The following is a 13597-nucleotide window of genomic DNA, read 5'->3' as shown; positions in this document are numbered from 1 at the left end:
AGGAAAGTATAAGCATGCTTGTATTCTAATCCCTCAGCCAGCCCCTTGATCCTGTTAGCTTCCAATTTTTCATTCTAGAGCTCCAAGTAGCTTCATTTTAAACAGAATTCCAGAAAGTTTAATTTAAATTACACAACTGTGCAAACAAGAGAAACCAACTCTAGTGAACTTAAATAAGAAAAGGCCAGGCGCAGTGGCTCACACCTGTAATCCCAGCATTTTGGGAGGCTAAAGCAGGCAGATCACTTGAGGTCAGGAGTTTGAGACCAGCCTGGCCAACACGGTGAGACCCCGTCTCTACTAAAAAATATTTAAAAATTAGCTGGGTGTGGTGACGCATGCTTGTAATCCCAGCTACTCAGGAGGCTGAGGCACAAGAATCACTTGAACCCAGGACGTAGAGGTTGCAGTGAGCTGAGATTGCACCACTGCACTCCAGCCTGGGTGACAGAGCAAGATTCCGTCTAAAAAAAAAAAAAAAAAGTGAGAAAAAGTCTGGAGAACAGGCTCAGACATTAGCAGGGCAGGGCTGCCCTTGCCCCAGTCAGGCTGACATGGGGTGGCCCTGGACAGTACAAGCCATCACTGGTACCCCCGCCTTCTGTCACTAAACAGGTCTGCTGTGCCTCCCCTACCAGACATCGGAGGCTTCCAGTGGAACTCTCCTCAAGAAACAATGAAGTGATGCCTCTTCTAGAGGCATTACTCTAGATTCTACAACTCCAAAAAGGAGTGGGAGATGAGCTCTGGATTTTCTCAAGGGTAGGAAAGAGACCCAGGTGTTTGGCAGTTGAAAACCCCAAAAAATGGGTACCAAATTAGTAGCACAGCTGCAACTGGAACCCACGTCTCACGGTCATGAGTCTGGGCTCTCTTCCCTCTGCTTTAGTAAGTTGTTCTATCTCAATGAAGACAAGGCTAGAACTGGCTAGAACTCAGATACTCCGGCTCCTCCACTGGCTGTAATGCGTCATTCATGAAAGTCCATAGATTTGCCATTATGGCTGACCAAGAATGGAGAGCAGCCAATTATTTCCCTCTTCTCTATTTAGATTATTTCCAATTATTGTTACCCTGTAGGAATCTAGATGTGCCAGCATTTGTAGAGATGCCTGGCTGATAAAATGTCAAATAAACCAGCTTTCAACTTCTATCCATAAAGTTGTAGCAACTCAGGGCTAGAAGGGACTCTGCCAAGGCATCAGGCCAATGTTTCTTAATCCAAATATACTCAGAATGGGCCTGGGTACCTCTTTTGTGACTCTTGATAGTACTGGCCTAGAAGGGGACAATCTGCAGACATCTCCTTGTGCTTGAGGAGTGCTAGGCTGACCTGCAGCCCTCTCAACATGTCAGACCACAAAGAGCAAATCCTCGCTTGGGTAGTAGGTGATGTCTCGTCTTCCCTGCGCGCGCCCACACACACACACACACACACACACACACACACACACACATCCTCTCATTCCCAACTGGTGTCCCCTCACCCTCCAGGAAACTCCACTCCTCACCACATGAAAAATGAGGCTGTAGCTTCTGCCCTTATTCATATCTGGCAATGTCTAGCATCTGCATAAGCCAGATGTGAATAGACACTTTCCTAAGCACAGATTTTTTACGACTCCAAAGGGAGAAGGGTGTTCTGCTGAGCGAGAGGAAAATGAGTTTCCAATTCCAATTCAGTCTCTCCACTGGCAATGGCTGTGGTCATTTTCCTCTAAAATTCTTTACGTGCAAACAAATCTTGTCCAAGTAAGTGTTAATTTTCCAGCTAGAAAGCATGGGCTGGTCTGATATGACAGAAGTACACTCTTCTGAGCTACTCCTTCAGCCAAATACCTGGTGTGATTGAGCCAAAGTAGCCTCTACCCCGTCTTGGCCTTCTTTGGTTTTGAAGATCTTGCAGTAGCCATCCTAGACCCTTGACACCAGCTCCAAATAACTTCCTCTGATGCTTAGCTCTTTCTCTTGAATACAGATTATCCCCCATACCAGATAATGCTGCAAGCAGTAATGTCTCATATTTCTGCCACATACGTTATTCATTAGCATCCTAGGTGCCGTAATAAATCACCACCAAGTGGTAACTTACTCTTTCACCCTTCTCATGGCCAGACGTCCAAAAGCAAGGTGTGGGCAGGGTTGGTTCCTTCTGAAAGCCCTGAGAGAGAGCCCAATCCATCCCTCTCTCCTAGCTTCTGAGGGCTGCCAGCAGTCCTTGGCTTGGGGCTACATAACTGCAATCTTTGCCTCTGTCTTTATATTACCTTCTCCTCTGTGTGTCTGTGTTTCCGTCTCTCTCTTTTATAGGGGCACCTGTCATTGGGTTTAGGGCCCACCCTAAATCCAGAATGATCACATCTCAAGATCATTAACTTGATTATATCTGCAAAGACCCCATTCCAAGTAAGGTCACATTCACAGTTCCTGGTGGATGTATCTTTTGGAGGGGCACTATTCAACTCACTATACTCAAGAGAAGAGAATATAGGAAAGCCCAGCTGCTCTTAAGAGGAGACAGGCAGGGGTGGAGAAATGGTAAGGAGGCTCTACTCAGCCAGCCTGTCCTCTGTCTCTGGACAGGTTACACTCTAGGCTTGATGGCGAGACATAATAGGACACAACTTGACATGAATTGGAAACTACTTTTTAAGAGTTAATAAGAATTAGTTTACAGTCCCACCAACAGTGTAAAAGTGTTCCTATTTCTCCACATCCTCTCCAGCACCTGTTGTTTCCTGATTTTTTAATGATGGCCATTCTAACTGGTGTGAGATGGTATCTCACTGTGGTTTTGATTTGCATTTCTCTGATGGCCAGTGATGAGGAGCACATGGATACATATGTAACAAACCTGCACATTGTGCACATGTACCCTGAAACCCTAAAGTATAATAAAAAAAAAAAATAAAAAAAAAAAAAAAAAAAAAGAGTTAATAAGAATTATCTTCTTTTTAAAGAATTAGCATTTTCTACTTAGCAAGAGACTCTAAAACTGCCTATATATCACATCAACTAAAATGATCGTTACCTTTATGACCTGTCCTTGGGAGCCCCGTCTCCATCCAAAAAGGGAAACAGATTGTGAGGGTTTTTTTTGTTGTGTTTTGTTTTGTTTTGTTTTGTTTTGTTTTTGAGACGGAGTCTCACCCTGTTGCCCAGGCTGGAATGCAGTGGCACAATCTCGGCTCACTGCAACCTCCGCCTCCCGGTTTCAAGCAATTCTCCTGCCTCAGCCTCCCCAGTAGCTGGGACTACAGGCACCTGCTACCACGCCTGGCTAATTTTTTTACTTTTAGTAGAGATGGGGTTTCACCGTATTAGCCAGGATGGTCAGATTGTGAGTTTTAATTAAAGTTGGGTGGGAAATTGGACAAAGACTCTCAGGGGTAAATACAAGGTAGGGCCAGCCACCATCGAAGGAGTCTTTCTAATAGTGAGGGGTAAAAATGAATCTTCCAAAAGAGAAAGATAATATATTTACATAACCGTAGAGAATAGGATCTTCACTAGGACTAAGGATTACATCAATCTGGATGAAATGCAAACATCTGTAAGGATGCTGCTGCTCATGCAGTAGCAATTTCCCATGCAGAAGAATGATGAACTTGGTCAACCGTGATGTAAGGACGCCGATGGAAGGACATGTCCATGACATTCAAGACATCATGCTGAATTAAGCTCATGAGATACATACCAAGTTAGACAGGCATGATCCTTAGGGCACTCAAATGTCTGGAGATCTGTTACTTTGATCTGCTACAGAGAAACATTCCAGATTAGTAGGGACCAACCACGAATGCCAAGCAGCACTCCTGAGCTGCGGGAGGCCCCCAGCTGGGATCCCAAGGCTCACCTTCAGGGTGTATCCCCAGGAGTAGACATCGGCCATGGCATGCCATGACAACTTGGCTTGTTAGAAGCAGAATACGGTTTTTCCAGCCTGAAGCCTTTTTATCATGTGTCAGGAAGCTTGAGGTGCCCTGACTGCCACTCGAGGGGATAGTCATCATGGGAGCTGCTCATCCTACTCGAAGGTCAGTCTGCTGGAGGAAATATGTGGGCAGTAACCCAAGGGCCTGCCGGGTAGTCCACGTCTTTTCAGGTGGATTAAGAATCACAAAGCACAAAGCCATCTCCAAATATCCCATCCCTAATTCCCCTTTAAGCCACTCTCACCCAGTTGTGTCCTCCTTGATGTTAATATTTTCCAAGAACCCCAGAATCTATACCAATAACTTAGCTTCAAGAGAATTTGTCCTACTCACGAAGCACAGAGATAGTGAACCCTAAAGGCATATAAATGTGCAAAGAAGATAAATCTGTCTATGACGATGAAATAACAGGGCCAGGACAACAGTATCATCCTTGCCCAAAAAAGCTAACTGTCATCCAATAGCTTTTCTTACATCTATAACTGTGCTGGAAGAATGGCAAACCTTGCTCAGCACTTCTGGAATGCAAGTGAATCAACTGTCAACCTCCTTTAACGCTGCTTGACGAAAGGCTTACACAAAGCCTATCAATAGAAATTTTCACACATGGAAGTGGGGTGCTACTGTGACAAACACCTAAAAATGTAAAAGTGGCTTTGGAATTGGGCAGAGACTGGATGAATGGTAAAGAAAACCTAAATTGGCTCAAATAGGCTATAAGTAGAAGGGATTTTGAGGATGGTTGCTGATGAAGGTGCAGAAGGAAATAACATGTTATTAGAAACCAGAGGAAGGGAGATGCTTGGAGCAGCAGAAAGCTGAGCAAAGTTGTTTCCTGTGGTATAGGGAAAGCAAAACATTAAGGAATGACCCTGGTTATGTAACTAAAGGGATTTCCAAGCAAGATGAAGAAAGAACTACCTGGCTGCTTCTTGCTGCTTATAGTAAATTGCACAAGGATACAGATAAACTGAAGGAAAACCGTTAAACAACAAAGAACCAGGACTTAATCATTTGGAAAAGTATTAGATTTCCTAGATAGCAAAATATGTTAAAACTAAGAAATCACTTCTTAGCACTGTCAGGAAAATGTGGCATGGAGAAAGGCCAAAAGTGTGACTATACAATCTTTTATTAGAATCTAAGACAGATCAGAGGATCAGAGTAGTTTTCAGTTACTCAAAGGGCCCTTTCAACACATTAAAGGTATGCCTCACAGATGCTTTAATCAAATCAGAGGGACCTGGGAAGCTTAAAACCCTTCTCCCTCAGTCTTCTCAGCAAGAGGCCAAGGTAGAGAAGGGCTATCTCAAAAAGATCTGTAGGTGTGGCTTTTGTTGAATGACACGAACCCCAATGAAATCCATGGAAGACCTGCAAAGTTTTCAAGGAAGTTATTTCAGCAAAACTACTGCCAAATTGGACTGAAAGGAATAGAGATAGTACAAAATGTAGAGATGCATTTGGACTCCCAAAGTCCTACTTATAGAAAACAAGCTGCCCGGACGCGGTGGCTCACAGCTATAATCCCAGCACTTTGGGAGGCTGAGGCAGGTGGATCACAATGTCAGCAGTTCGAGACCAGCCTGGCCAATATGGTGAGACCCCATCTCTACTAAAAATACAAAAATTAGCCAGGCATGGTGGCGGGCACCTGTAATCCCAGCTACTCAGGAGGCTGAGGCAGGGGAATCGCTTGAAACCAGAAGGCAGAGGTTGCAGTGAGCTGAGACCCTGCCATTGCACTCCAGCCTGGGTGACAGAGCGAAACTCCATCTCAAAAAAAAAAAAAAGAAAAAGAAAAAGAAAACAAGCTGATACAACTAAGCTGCAAATGCATGCTATCTTCTACTTTAAAAAAGGATGGATGATTCAGAGGGTAGAACCAAGAACTCAAAGGACAAAGTCAAGAGCCAAAGAGGATTATTCCCAGGACTCCTTTGTACTTCCCATTTTCCCTTTTTAGACAGAAATATCTATAACTATTATCCTATGCCTATTCCACAACTGTTTGTTGTGGGCAGGGTGATAACTTGTTTCTCTAGTTTTAAAAACTGACAGATTTAGGGGAAATTCACCCAGAGAGTGAAGTTTCTGACTTAGAGGGTGAGATTCTAGACTTTGAACAGATGCCATAATGGGATGAGACTCTTTGCCCCTTGGGAGAAGATGAATGTATTTCACATGTGAAGGGACATGTGGGAGGGGGCAAATCATCGAGAATCAGACAGCGAACTATAGTGGACAGATTCTGAGATGGCCTTATTGATCACCGTTTCTTAGCATTCACACTCTTATGTAATCCTCTCTCCTGAGTGTGGCCTGTGCTCATGACTTGTTTTTAATCAACAGAATATGGCAAAGGTGATGACATGTCACTTCTGTGATCATGTTACATAAGGCTGTAATGCCCATTTTGCTAGAAGACTCCTTGCTGCCTTTGTGTAGCAAGCAGCCACACAGGGTAAGGAACTGAGGATCATCTCTGGTCAACAGCCAGTTAGAAACTGAGGGTAGCACCCAGCCAAAGGCCAGCCAGAGACAGGTTCTATTTTATAATTTCAAGGAACTGCGTTCTGCCAACAACCATGTGAGCTTGGAAGCAGATCCTTCCCTGGTCAGTCGTTAATAATAGATCATAATTCTGGGCTATACCTCGACTACAGCCTCATGAGAGATCTCAGCAGAAGACCCAGCTAAGACACGCCCAGATACCTAATCCACAGAAACTCTCGGATAATACACGTGTGTTGTTTTACATTGCTGTTTGTAATAAATTGTTATGCAGCAACAGATAACTGATAAAAATTTTAGCAAACTAGCCTGGGCTTTCCAGGAGTCTCTATGTGGAGCACAGCACTCAGACTTCTATGCTCAAGGCCCTGTGGGGGCTTCCCATGGAGAAAAAAAAAAATGGGCTCACTCTGCAAATATTTAGGCTAGTGGATATGTTTATTATGCATGTTATTCATTCACCTATTTATCCAACACATGCTTACTGAGTACCAACGATGTGCAAGGCACTTTTATTTTAGGAGCTGGACTACTGCTACGAGTGAGACAGACAAAGCCTTTGCCATGACAGAGCTGACATTCTAGAAAGGGAGGTAGTCAACAGGTAAGTAAACAAATTAAGTAAAAGGTAATTTTGAATGGCAGTCAGCTATTCAGTAAATAAATAAGATGATGAGATGGGATTGATTTTGGAGAAGGGACCCTGTTTTAGGTAGACCAGTTAAAAGAGTCCCCTGACGAGTTGACATCTAAGCAAAGAGGGTGAAAAGCAGCCAACCATACAAAGTGCTAGGGGCAGAGGAAACAGCAAGTGCAAAGGCCCTAAGGCATGGCCAAGGACAGGACGGTGGCCAGTGGGGTTAGGTTGGGTGAGAAAAGGAGAGGAGTAGCGGGAGAGAGGATGAGAGTTAGGTAGCATCACCTTGAAGGCCGTGGTCAGGAGTCTAGTTTTTATCCCTTGGGTATCAGGTAGTTTTGGAAAAGTTCTAGAAAGAGGAGTGACATCAATCCATTGCCCTTTCTTCAAGCTTTCTGTCATTTATCTGAACCGGTGATGCATCACAGGATGGAAACAAACCATGGGTTTCCTGGGAAAAAAACACAGTAAGATCTTTGTATTTATTCCCTTAGGTGATCATAGTCCTGTTTCTTTTATAACCTAAACCTGGAGACGTACTGCCCTCCCAGGTGCTGCTGAGTACAGCCATGCAGTTGGCCAGGACGGCCGTTGTTGTGGGCACCCCCACAGGAAGTCACGCCTGAGGAAATCATGACTGGTCCTTCTAGAAGTGGAGACACAGCCACATCTGGCCACCAGGTATACACTGGCGCACCATAGCCTCTTGTCACTAGATGGTGACAGAGTAGAATACAGTCTCTCCCAACCTATCTTCTGTCTCTCACTCCAGTTTCTTGTTTTTGCCTTTAACAAGAAACTAGTAAAAATTCAGCAAGCCACTCATGTATGACACATGCACTTTTCTGCAAGGATATTACACTTTGATAAACAGTAAAAATGAAAGGATGCATGTAATTTCTTAATGAAAATAAAGCCTCCCATTGATGTGTTTTTTATTCATAAGCTTTTAAAATGATTCTCCCCAGCACTTCCCTTCTCTCCCCCATCTGCTGTAATTTAGCTAAATTGTCCTTTCAGCCAGCATTTATGGATCTTCAGAGGTTTCTCTCTGTGATAATTCCTCATCAAACTACCAATACGAAGGATATGAAACTACAGCCCCCATAAGGATGCCTGGTGACCTTCGGCCCTGAGATTTACAGTCTGCAGAAGCAATAAAGTTCCTCTCCCTCTCCTGCCGATGGCCTCTCAGGTCCCTCCATGTGGCCCCTTCCCAGCCAGCTAGACCTCCTGTAGCCAGCACTGGGCTTTCTAAAGAGACAATGTTGTTCCAGAGTTCTCACAAAGAAATTGGCCTTCCTTTGCATATCCACAAGCTTGATTTGTTCAGTCATCATCACTTGACACTTCAGATTGCTCATTATGTGAATTCACTATTGTCTGAGACGCTCCAGGTGCTCAAGTGCAATGGGGAACAGTGATAATATCCTTTTTGTGTCAGTGAAATAGCCTGTAAACGCCTAACTCATTAACACCATCTGATGTTCACATTTCCTCATTCAAGCAAACTAGGAGGCTATTTGTGCCAGGTTTCTTTCTAATCTGGGATACAATAAACAGTGGCACAAATCAATTCCTGACCGCTGCATTCTCAAAAGCTAAAAAAAAAAAAAAATTATATATCTGGAGAGGTATCAGGCAACCTGTTCCTTCCTAAGGCTTGATGTGGATCTGCTTTATCTTTATATATGTAATCACACTGGCCTCAAAGAAGCCCCTTTATACCAATAGGCCTGTCTCAGTCTGCTGAGGCCGTCTCAGGTTTGTGACACTGAGCTTTTGAAATAAGAATGCAGGCTATTTATTTGACCCATTTTTCAGGCACTGAGACTTTAGTAAAACATGGTTATGCCTCCTGCATGACCACTCTCTTCTCTCCTTTTTTGACTACTTTTAACTAATTTTAACTTCTTAAACTGTCAGTAATTGCTTCCACATTTCCAATTTGCTTATACTGCTCTTTCTTGTTTTAGCAACTCTACATACATTAAGGATTCAGCTCTCTTGTACCACCTATACCTCTTTGCTCCCACCCTAATAGAGTTATAGCACCATTATTAATTAATCAATAATCAAAGCTTGTGACTAATATGACTGTAAATATTCTCTGCCAGCCCAGTAATATACTATGAATACTTTTCCTTACAAAGCTTTTTCCCCTAGAGTCTCTAATTGCCTCTTATTCTCTTACCCTCTCTGCCATTTACATTTCATTAATCCTTCCCAATTATTATATCAGTTTTTCTACAAAGTCCTTCCTTCAACCCTCTCCTGCCCCTTTTTTTGTTGCTTGCAGAGTCTTTTATCCCCATGCTTCAATCTGCACTGGATGCTTTCTAGGCCTGCTGTACAACTATCGTATTTCTCATTGGTGCTCTGCCAGGAGGGATCCGCTGTTTCCTGGATCCTGTCTTCTGCCTTCTTGTTTTACTCTCTTTGTTTTGCTGGAGTACATCCTCAAGTAGTTTTGAACCTAAGTAAAATGCATGAGATGTAAATTTTCTTAATACAGCATGTCTAAAACCTCAACCTTCACAATTGATTGGCTGCATATGGAAGTCTAGGTTGAAAATTATTTTTCCTTAAAAATTTAAAAGCATTGTCCCATTGTCTTTTTCACCCAGTGATACTTTTGAGGAGATCCATCATTCTGATTCTTGATTCTCTAAATGTTTTCCCCCTACTGGGAGCTTTTAGAATCTGTCTACTCTTTATTCTTCATATGTTGCGAAAATTTCAGAAGTATGTACCTTGATGAGTCTTTTTCACTCATTTTGATGGGCACCCAGTGGACCCTATTAAATCTGAATCTGGGTAATCCTAGGTATATACCAAAGAGAAATGAAAACTTGTTATCAAACGCCTGCACACAAATGATTATAGTAACTTTATTCAAAATTATTTACCAAAAATTGGAAACAACCCAGATGTCCTTTAACTGGCAAGTAGACAAAGAAACAATGGAACATATTCAGCAATAAAGGAATGAAATATTGATTCACACAACATGGATGAATCTTAAATGCATTTTACTAAGTGAAATAAGATAGGTCCATTTGTATGGCTACATATTGTATGATCCCATTTATATGGCACTCTGGAAAGGCAAAACTATAGGGAGGAAAATAGATTAGTGATTCCTATGACTTAGGCTGACAAGAGGAACTGTCTATAAAGGAGGAGCATGAGGAAGTTTTGAGAGGCAATGGAACTCCTCCACATGGAACTGTGGTGGTAGACAGCAGGTTCTATGCATTTGTCCAAACCATAGGACTGTATAAAACAAAGGAATACATTGTGCTATATTTAAATTTTTTTTAAATCAACCAAGATGTGGAGGAAAAGATAAAAAGGAGACTATGACAAATGACTAACTTTATTACAAATTAATTAAAATAACCACACCGAAGTGGATGGGGAAGAAAGGAGTTGACCTAAATTGCTGTGGAAAGCAGTGCTTTAAATGAATACTGTGAAGCTAAAGACAAAAAGAACTGTATACAAATGCTGAACTATAGTTGGTAAATTTGTTTCTTATTATAGGTGTTAACGGTTAAGAACTCTGAAACTACCTTACTTGTATATTAAAGTTGAACAAATAAGTAAATACATTACAGATCATATTACCAGTTTTATCACTGTTGGAGAAGGGAGTTACTAATAAGGAAAGGGAGGGGCTAGAATGAACTCTGTGGTGCTGGATTAGAGTTGGAGGTTTTAATAATGTATTCATGTTTTTAAAAATATAAGCAGATAAATATGGAAACACAGATGTGTGTATGCAGTAGTGTACAAACATATATATCCTAGAAATCTCTACTGGGAGGGGCTAGAAACAGCAGCAATGAACACATCTAGCATTCAGATCTTGGTTTCTAAATACCATTCTCTAATAAAAGAAAGCAAGATTCACTAGAGAACTGGTTGTTCCTGGGGCTAGGGCAGGAAAAATATAAAATAAACCTGAAGCATGTGACGGTGCCAGAAATAAAGAAAGGGCTTTAAAAAAGAGGGGTGTGTGTATGGGGTGGGGTGCACATATCAAAAGGTCATGGGTGCCAACCTGAAAAAGCTCCCAATGGAACAACTTAAACAAAATAATAATAGTACTGGATTATAACCCAAAGGATAAAATTAAATCCACAAGTCCACATACATAGAAATAAGTGAAGCAATAAATAAATGGGGAAGAAGCAACTACTCTTCCTTACAGAAGAATATCAATTCATAAATTTATTAGGAATGAGAGAAAATAGAAAACTGCCATTAGAACACTACTAAAAATTAGCAGACAAGAGTTTTTTAAGCAGAAATAGACATTTACATAGTCTCTAAGTATTTCCTCCAAAGTATTTAGTAATTATAAAAAGAAAAATAGTGATTTTATGGTGCAAAGTCCTTCTAAACAGAACCATAGCCAAATGATCAAGGTAAACATCACCAGCAATACAGACTGACAACATGTACCCCCGATATCATGCACTGAAAGAGGCATATCATGTCTGAAACGCCTTTCCAAACAATGTATTCACTGCAATCTAATCATGAGAAAATATCAGAAAAACCCAAATTGAGGGACTTTCTGAAAATCGACTGGAGAAGTACAAAAGTATCAGTTGTGGAATTTAGGGAAAGACTGTGAAACTGTCACAGATTGGAAAAGACCAAGGAGACATAACAATTCAATATAATGTGGAGTCTGGATTGAATTCTGAAAGACAAAAAGGGCATTAAAGGAAAGACTGGTGAAACTGGAGTAAGTTCTGTATTTTAGTTAATAGTACAGAAGACATTTATGCAGCCAAAAAACACATGCAAAAATGCTCACCATCACTGGCCATCAGAGAAATGCAAATCAAAACCACAATGAGATATCATCTCACACCAGTTAGAATGGCCATCATTAAAAAGTCAGGAAACAACAGGTGCTGGAGAGGATGTGGAGAAATAGGAACACTTTTACACTGTTGGTGGGACTGTAAACTAGTTCAACCATTGTGGAAGTCAGTGTGGCGATTCCTCAAGGATCTAGAACTAGAAATACCATTTGACCCAGCCATCCCATTACTGGGTATATACCCAAAGGACTATAAAACATGCTGCCATAAAGACACATGCACACGTTATGTTTATTGCGGCACTATTCACAATAGCAAAGACTTGGAACCAACCCAAATGTCCAACAACGATAGACTGGATTAAGAAAATGTGGCACATATACACCATGGAATACTATGCAGCCATAAAAAAGGATGAGTTCATGTCCTTTGTAGGGACATGAATGAAACTGGAAACCATCATTCTCAGCAAACTATCGCAAGGACAAAAAACCAAACACCGCATGTTCTCACTTATAGGTGGGAATTGAACAGTGAGAACACATGGACACAGGAAGGGGAACATCACACTCCAGGGACTGCTGTGGGGTGGGGGGAGGAGGGAGGGATAGAATTGGGAGATATACCTAGTGCTAAATGACGAGTTGATGGGTACAGCACACCAGCATGGCACATGTATACATATATAACAAACCTGCACATTGTGCACATGTACCCTAAAACTTAAAGTATAATAATAATAAAATTAAAATAAAATAAAATACATTTTATTTTAAAAAAGTAGTACTGTATCTAAGATAATTGTACCAAGGATAAGTGTTCTATGGTTATAGAAGATGTTAACACAAGGGGAAGCTGAGGAGAAAGTAGGGTACTCAGGAATTTCTGGTACTATTTTTCAACACTTCCTTAAGTAACAATTATCTAAAAATAAAAAGTTTAAAAAACAAATTTGAATTAAAATGAGTCATTTTTAAATAAGCTAAGTTACAAGTATTACACAGTACAGATCACCATTGAACAACATGGGTTTGAATAGCACTTACACATGGATTTACTTCTGCCCCTGCCACCCCTGAGACAGCAAGACCAACCCCTCCTCTTCCTCCTCCTCCTCAGCCTACTCAACGTGAAGATGACAAAGATGAAGGCTTTTATGCTAATCCATTTCCACTTAGTGAACAGTAAACATATTCTCCTTATGATTTTCTAAATAACATTTTCTTGTCTATAGCTTAAGAATACAATATATAATACAAATAACATACAAAACATGCAAACATATAACATACAACATATGTTAGCTGACTTTTTATGTTACTGGTAAAGCTTCTGGTCAGTAGGCTATTAGCAGTTAAGCTCTTGGGGAGTCAAAAGATTTTCGACTGTGAGGGGAGTCAGTGCCCCTAACACCCATGTTGTTGAAGAGTCAACTGTGTATGGCAAAATTCGTGACAGTGATATGTAAATGGCTGATGTGTGGGAAACTATAATAATCTTGACTGAGCACGATGCCTGATATGCAGAACAGATATGTGTCAGGGGAAAAAACTATGGTTCTCCAGAACATAACCTTTGAGGGAAGATCTGCTTTCAGAATATCTGATTAAAATCCTAATAAACCTCCTCTTGCAGACAAACATGATAAAATCTAGCCAAAATACAAAGAA

This window comes from Symphalangus syndactylus, chromosome 8 (genome assembly GCF_028878055.3).
Source record: "Symphalangus syndactylus isolate Jambi chromosome 8, NHGRI_mSymSyn1-v2.1_pri, whole genome shotgun sequence".
Classification (NCBI taxonomy): domain Eukaryota; kingdom Metazoa; phylum Chordata; class Mammalia; order Primates; family Hylobatidae; genus Symphalangus; species Symphalangus syndactylus.
The sequence above is the reverse complement of the archived record's forward strand: the minus strand, read 5'-3'. Positions refer to the sequence as shown.